This window comes from Chaetura pelagica, unplaced genomic scaffold (assembly GCF_000747805.2).
Source record: "Chaetura pelagica isolate M959 unplaced genomic scaffold, ChaPel_1.0 scaffold12, whole genome shotgun sequence".
NCBI lineage: Eukaryota > Metazoa > Chordata > Aves > Apodiformes > Apodidae > Chaetura > Chaetura pelagica.
The window spans coordinates 5,393,669-5,401,232 of record NW_009952801.1 but is presented as its reverse complement, the minus strand read 5'-3'; the positions used below and the strand labels follow the sequence as shown (position 1 = coordinate 5,401,232).

General features: G+C 38.1%; 1 protein-coding gene across 1 annotated transcript in view; it reads left to right on the top strand.

Moving 5' to 3' along the window:
- The window catches only part of ISPD (isoprenoid synthase domain containing), a 101,464-nt gene that overhangs the window by 93,645 nt on the left and 255 nt on the right, over positions 1 to 7,564 (top strand). The window lies entirely within an intron of this gene.

Below are 7,564 nucleotides of genomic sequence, written 5' to 3'. Positions count from 1 at the left end.
ACTCTTTCCAAGTGCAAGATAGTGCTAAGTGCTGAATAAAAACTGCAATGACTGAATGTGCTGAAACTGCTCTTCATAACTAACTCTTCAGACAATTTTTTGGTCCAGGAATTGTTATTGATTATTCATACTCGTATTGATTATGATCATACTAACAATACTTCTTACACAGAAGAAAAAAAAAAAAGAGTTGGGGAGCCTTGGTCTGCGGATGACAGAGGCATCATCACCAAGCTCATGTCTGTTTGCTTTTGGATAAAAAGTTAGAACAGGGCTTTTGGTTGCTCCCTATGTGCTGGGACTAGCATCTAGGCTGGAGTCATGTCATCTTTCTGCTTTCTGTTGTGGTACAGTGACTGTACCTATGTAGAATAGGGACTCTGCCACGGGAATTTTTACCCCAATCAAAAAAAATAAAAGTGTGAGCTGGAGGATGTGTTAATCTCCTCACACCAAGAAGGGAACTGAACCCTGCTTACCTACAGGCTGCAGAACCTGTGGATAATGGAGCTGCTTTAAAACTGCTGATTTAGGGGAATTCTGTCTGTTCATACTTGAGTAAAGAATTAATCTTGTTTAGGTTTATGTTTGTGCTGTTTTGTTGTTGTGCTTTTTTTGTTTGTTTGTTTGTTTTACTGAAAGACCAATGTTTACCTTCAGTTTAAAATCTGTGAATCTGAGGTAAAAGGATACACAAAATAGCAATAGGGGCTTTACAGATTCCATGAGATTTAGATACTTGTTTGTCCTCAGTATATCCACAAAGTCATTGTAAATGTTGATGGCTCTCCATTTGCTAATGAGGTAAGAGGCGTGGTTGAGCAATGGTAAGGGAGAGAGAGAGATACAGTACAGTATCACCTATTTAAGCGCAATTTATCTGAGCTTGGTTGACTGTAGCATAGACGTACAACCATTAACTACAAAGAATTAACTCTAGATCTCTCAGAGTCCATTAACTAACAGGTCTGCTAGGCACCATAAGCTCAGTGACAATTTTGTTTCCCCAGTGCCACTCATCTCTTTTCTCAATCCTCACTGCATCCCAAGTATCTAGATTTCTAAATTATTTCTATTTTGAGAAGTATCTGCTAATGAAGAACTGATTGTGGTTTTTTGAGTTCAGAGAGAGAAGAAGCAAGGCGTGTATACAGAGGCTTAATTGTGAATTTGCTGGAGTAACTTTGAACCCAGCTACCTATCTGAACTCAAGTGCTACCTTAATTATTTCTGCATTACTTGAAAGGAAGCATAAAAATATTGAGTTAAATATTTTTCTTATCTTTTACAGTTATCTGCATAGCTGTCTCCTCATTGAGGTAAATTAGTGCATTGATACTATGTATGAGATGTCACTTATCAATAGAACCTTTGGCACGTTGATCAAAAAATGTGATGTGGAAGCATTTTAGAGAGAATGGAGAGTTCAGATTAATCTGTACTGTTAAGAAATTGAGGTTAATTTAATATGTAGATGCATACCACTACATATCTTGAGTAGGAAAAAACATGTCTCCGTGAATCTACCAGAGAATTCCTCCTGGTGAGATTAAAAATCAAACCTTGTTATTGATTTCCAGTAGTGGAAGAACCTCAGCCCCTCTTCAGATCATCTTTTAAAATGAAAAATATTAATTCAAGAAGAAAATGTCAAGCGTTGAAATTTTTGTGGCTATATTCTCTACTCAGTTTCCCTGAATGCAAATAAAATACTGTCAGCATATGACATCAGGCACATGTTGGAGGCACCTGGTGTAGCCTTAGTATAAGTTGCAGCATCCTGCAGAGTTTTAAATTAACAGCAGCTCCTCTTGTACTGCCAGTCTAGTCTTTTGCAAGATGCTGGAACACAGACTGTTTCAGCCTTTCACCCTTCCACTCATGCCACCAAGGCCCACCTTGCGAAAGGCAGTGGTAGGCATGCTCCTTCATGAGGTCCTTCTGCTGGCTCCGGTCTTTTTCCATACAGAGGCAGGAATGTGCAGTACAGCATGAGTGCTGTCATGTGGTGTGGTTCATCCCTCTCTCCTTCTCTTTTTGGGTGGGAAAGATGTCCACAGAGCTGTTAATATTTTTATTTTTTTTTTAATGACTGTGGTTATGTGGGAGCTACATGGGATTTGTGCTTTATTCTTTGGTGGATTATTTGATCGTCATTCTGTGTATTCTTGATGCATTTGGGTAGGGAGAGAAAGACACAACTGTCACTTCCCAGCGATACTTGGGCCACATCTATACTGGCAAGGAAAACAGGCCGGGGATGGTTCTCTCGTCCTAGGGCTAAAAGCCACTGTAGGCTCATGTCCATATGGATAAGTTCTTGTTTTCCCAAAAGAGGGTGGCTTCATTCAGCCTGTCCCTTGGGAGCAATCCTTGGCCTGGCCTGTCCCCTGAACCATGCCCAGCCATTGTCTGGGAACAAGTTAGCTGGCAGGAGCTGAAGCTGTGCCAGGGAGTGGGCTTACAATGGAACAGCACAGGCAGGGACATGCCAGCACATGCCCTGGCCCTCTTTCCGTTTCTGGTACAAATGTAACACTATTAATATTGATGCTCCCTGAGTTTAGCATAATCTCTAAATCATGTTTTCAGGTTTCCCATCAGCCATGTAATCTGGGCTAACATTAAACTTGTGTTAATATTTTAAAACTGTATTAAATGGAAATTCAAATAATATTACTGCAAAACAGAGTGCAAATAATGGAACACAAATGTTCTATTCCTTTGGAGGGATGCAGTAAAAGTCAGAAGCAATACCTGCAGAGGCCTTTTTTTTGGTTGCTTTTGTTTTTTTTTTAGTTAAAAAGGGTACCCTGTGTTTTTCAAGCTATGTTTAGATTGAGCTAGTACATATGTAAATTGAAATGCCTTTATGTGAACTTCCAAGGGGGGGAGGAAACCCCAAACCTAAACAGACTGAAGAAAGGAAACAAATTGTTAGGAGAATGTCAGTAAATACTCAGATATCCTCACAATTTCTTTAACAATTGCACATTTGTAAAGCACAAGTTTGCATATTCCAAACACAACTTTAACTCTGTTCCTGAATCCATTCCCACTCTTACTCTGCAGACCAGAAAACCCCTACAAGCAGTAACTCTACATCAAATAAATCCTGAATGTGAATTACAACCATCACACAATATGGTTGTGTTGGAATATTTTTACTATTTAATAACAGACAAAGTGGGTATTTTATTTTGGAATCAAAGTGCTGTTGTGTGGATTTATGGTTTATAAGGTTGGCAGTGTTTCTGAGTACTTTCTTTTCCAAAGTACATAAATATAAAGTGGTAAAAGTTTTGTTTTTAGCTTATAAATGCAGTTAATCATGTGTTCAAACAATAAAAAATTCTATTTATTAATGGCCAAGAAATGTTGGGGGGTTTTGGTTTTTCTGTTTTACAAGAGACTCATTTAAGTCAACTGGATGAAATGAATAGTGAATATCACAGTGGTTTAGGGGGCACACCAGTCGATCATGTGGAAATTCAGTCATTAATCCATTAAAACCATGACTGCCTCTGAGTCTTATTTAAAGGTCGTAGTCTTTTTTAAGGGTTTCATTGGTGAGGGAAAGAACTATTCGTGTTTGTTCCATCCAGTGCATGCATGGATATGCACTCAACTGACTGGGGTGCTGAAGTATGTTCTCTGCTTGGAATTTGCAGCACTGAGCAGTGGGTGGGCATAACGTGCGAGAGCTCTTGTGGGCTACATGAGGATTTGTATTGATCGTTCTGTTCTTACATCCTGTTTTTTATCACGGTTACAATATATGCAAACACGTCAGGCAGTTAGACATGTGAAGACCTGGTTTTGCTTGATTATTTGACTTCCTGCAACAAATAATGAGATTTTTGAAAGATTTAGTGCTCTGCCATTGAATATAAAAGAGGATTGGAGGCCTGTATGTGCAATGGAGTTAGGTGTGGTAGATTAAATTTATCCTGGCATCCCTATTGAAGGCTCCCTGTAGGCACTATCAGCTGTAATTAGCCCTGTTGCCAGAAATAACATTACAGTGTCAGAAACATGGCTGTTTTAAGGGTATAGCCAGGGGACCTTAAGTGTTCAGTTATTGTCTGTTTAACTTTAATTAATAAAGCCTAACAAGATTTTCTTTCTTCACTGGGTTTTTGTTGAATTCTGTCATTTAAATTTTTTTTAATATTCTTCATAAACACTACTGGCATCCAAATTTCCTATAACTTCTTTGGAAAAAAGCTAAGTATCATTATGGCACACCAGAAATATCATGTGCATAATAATGGCCTAACCGGAAATAAATTCTCAGTAGAATTCAGAGGAGAGGAAAGAATACTTAGGATGTAACTGAGCTATTGTGTCAGTCAGTTTTAAGCCTACACTTTGAACAACATGTTCTCTTTCAGTTGCTAAAATTTCTTTTTCTGTTATCTTTTTCTTGCTAATAAGGATTGAAAATTATCAACAGCAGTTCTAAATTATGCACAGGCTATGACCATCGGATACAGCAATCATGATTCCTAGCCTAGGGGATTTGATTCTCAGAAAGATACAGGATATAAAATGAGTTTGAAGATCCTGTAAGTTCCTGTAAGAGTCCAGTTTTTTGCATTATTTACTAGCTCTTTCCCATAAGACTGTGAGAATAAGGCAAGTTAAAATCAGGACATACTTGACCTTTGTGGTACTGATTTCTCCTGCACTCAGAGGCTGGTTCATAGGCCTGGTTGCTGGACATTGTTCATTGAAGAGGTGACTTTGAGATCAGACTGGGTAAGTGTTACCGGGAAGGAGCAAGGGCATAAATCTAAAACTTAGTAGCCTGTATTATAAACACTTTAAAGGATTGCCCTGTTCAAAGCTTCAGTATGTGCTTCATTATGTCACTTAACCATCTATAAAAAATTAAGAATATATTTTATGTTACATTTGTTATCTTAAATAAGATCATGTATATCCATTTGAAGAATACACTTCTGGTTATTTTCAGAAAACAGAATTACAGGGATCAGTCAGAAAACAGGAACCAGCAGGTTTCCTGAATAGTTATAGGAACGATATTAATAAACAGATTATTAATGATAAAATAATTGTAAAACTTGCAAATGCATTGTAATTTGTGCCACAATTCACCACTTGATTTCACAGTGGTTTATAAACCACTTCCTCATGCAGGTTTCTGTACACATTACTGTGCTGCATTGCCTGTGTTACAAATACTACTCATAATGTTTTCCATCTCTTTCCTTCAGAACATGGACACTAGCACTAAAGCCTTAGGTTTAGCTGTAGAAAAAGATTTTTCAATCTAATGGAATCTTACCCTGTCACTTTCAATCTTTCCTGTGGAAGCTAAATTTCTTTCTCTTGCTTCCTTTTATGTTCGAAACTTAAATAATTTATTACTGCAAAGGAATGTGCACTGATTCCAGTAACCAACAGAGGATGTGGAAAGATTTATTGGGAGAAACATTAAGAGAATTCCTGGCCAGGTGTATTTTTTTTCTTTTTTTGTGAAATGGGAAAAAAAACCCACACCTCCAGCCAACTTCAGATATGGCTGGAAGCCCATCTGGAAAACTGTGTCTGGAGTTGTGAAGTGCTTCTGGAGACAAACAGAACAAAAAGCAGTGAGGGGCGTCAAGAGGTTGGCACTGCTGTATACTGAGAAATGTGTTGCTGGATCTTGAAAGTGACTGTGGTGTTTGCCTTCTGAGTGGGTGTATGCACAGCTTCTGCTCTCCCTGTACATTATTCAGCCACCTATACCCCTGGGAAATGATGACCTGAACTGCCTGCCAAACTGGCATAGTGGATTCTGAGTTCCTCTTTGCACCCTCGATCCATAACAAAAGATTCTGGAGGAGCAGGACCTCTGAGTACGCTTCTGCACTCCTTGCTTAGGTGAATGGGAGGTGCCACTCAGTAAACAGCAAGACACGGCTGTGGTGAACATTTTTACTCTTAAGACATTTTTTTACACCACTAGTAAATAATTTTACCACGTGTTAGAATATATAGCATTTATTTGTGAAGACTGTAATCTTTTGGGGGTTCGCAATTTGTAACAGTTTAATTATCTGATCATTTTAGGATAGAAATCTAGTCACATGCAAATAGCATTTTTCCAGGCATAATAAGAGTCATGTATAGACTAGCTCTTTCTAATTCTATCAGTTTACCTCTCTAGCATTTTTCCTGTTATTTACATAAAGCAAGAAGTTAATGAGAGCATTCTAAAATATAATGCTACATTTTAGAGTGTTCCAGGGATACTTCTCCCCTGTCAGTTTTTCCCTCAACCCCAAATTCTTAGTCTCTGGTTCCTCTCTACACTAGCTGACAAGGCAGGTCCCCTCAGCAGAAGACTTACTCCATGAGAAGCAGTGATTAACATTATGGTATTTTATAAACTGTTGAAACCATTTCCTCTGTCTCCATTAATCCGAGTGTCTTGAACATGTCATCTACAAATTCCTTCTAGATGCAGCAGCTTAGAAAAGTAGCGGTGACATGATAAAGAATCAAACTGCTCCATCAGCCTGCCCCAGGCAGGAAGCTGTACCTGCATCTCGTCTTTTGAGTACACAGGTCTTGGGTTGCAGCACCCTAGTGATGGAGTTTCCTTGGTCTGTTCAATACTCTGGTCCATGGTATACTGGTTCTTACTGTTAAAACACTTTCCTGACTTCTCATATCCCAGTTTAAGTTCCCTAAAACCTATTGCTTCCAATTTTATCCGTTATGGATACAGAGAACAGATCTTGCTTTCTCTTTGTAGCTCCCATTTGTATTTGAAAATCTTCTAGGTTCTCCCTAGAGTTTTATAGATCTTTGTTTTTCTCTGTTGCCTCACAGAAACTTTTTTTCTCTGTCTGTGCCTGGCTACACCTAGTGATATTTTCCCAGTTCACAAATGAAAATGTTACTGGTAGCAAGAGGCCAACCTTTTATAGTCAATACAATTAGGAAAACTTGGCATTTAGACAAAGGACTCTTTCAAATGTAAGCTGGAGCTCTCAGTTAGAAGCATGGAATCAAAGTCTCATTTTATTACTTCTTCCTCTATTGGTCTCTACATTTGCCTATCAAAGCCAGACAACTTTTTAAAGTTATTTGATACAAAGATCAGTCTAAACTCCTGATGCCCCCGTGCTTAAATGCTACTGTGAGTTTAAGTAGTTTGTAGAATACAGTTGGCATAGTAGGTGCTTACAGGTCTTCAGCTATGCTACTCAAGTCCTCAAATCTTGTGCCAATGTTTTCAAACCCAACATTTTCACTGCCTTTCGGATTTTAAAAATCAGTCAGTAAGCAAGTGAAACGCTTCTGTTTTGGTGGTCTCTAGACATATGACATTAATTCTAGTAGTTAAAATATATTCTTTGTACAAAAAAATAAATTTGATTTTTAAGTCATCATGGAGATTGGAAAATGGATATTACTATGAAATTGTGTTTCCTTAAAATATAAGTTTTAAAAGTTCTTCTGATAAGTGCAAAGAAATGTGTTTTGGTTTGTTTTGTTTTCAACAGTCGTGGTAATTTTGCACACTTGGAAACTGATTTTAAATATT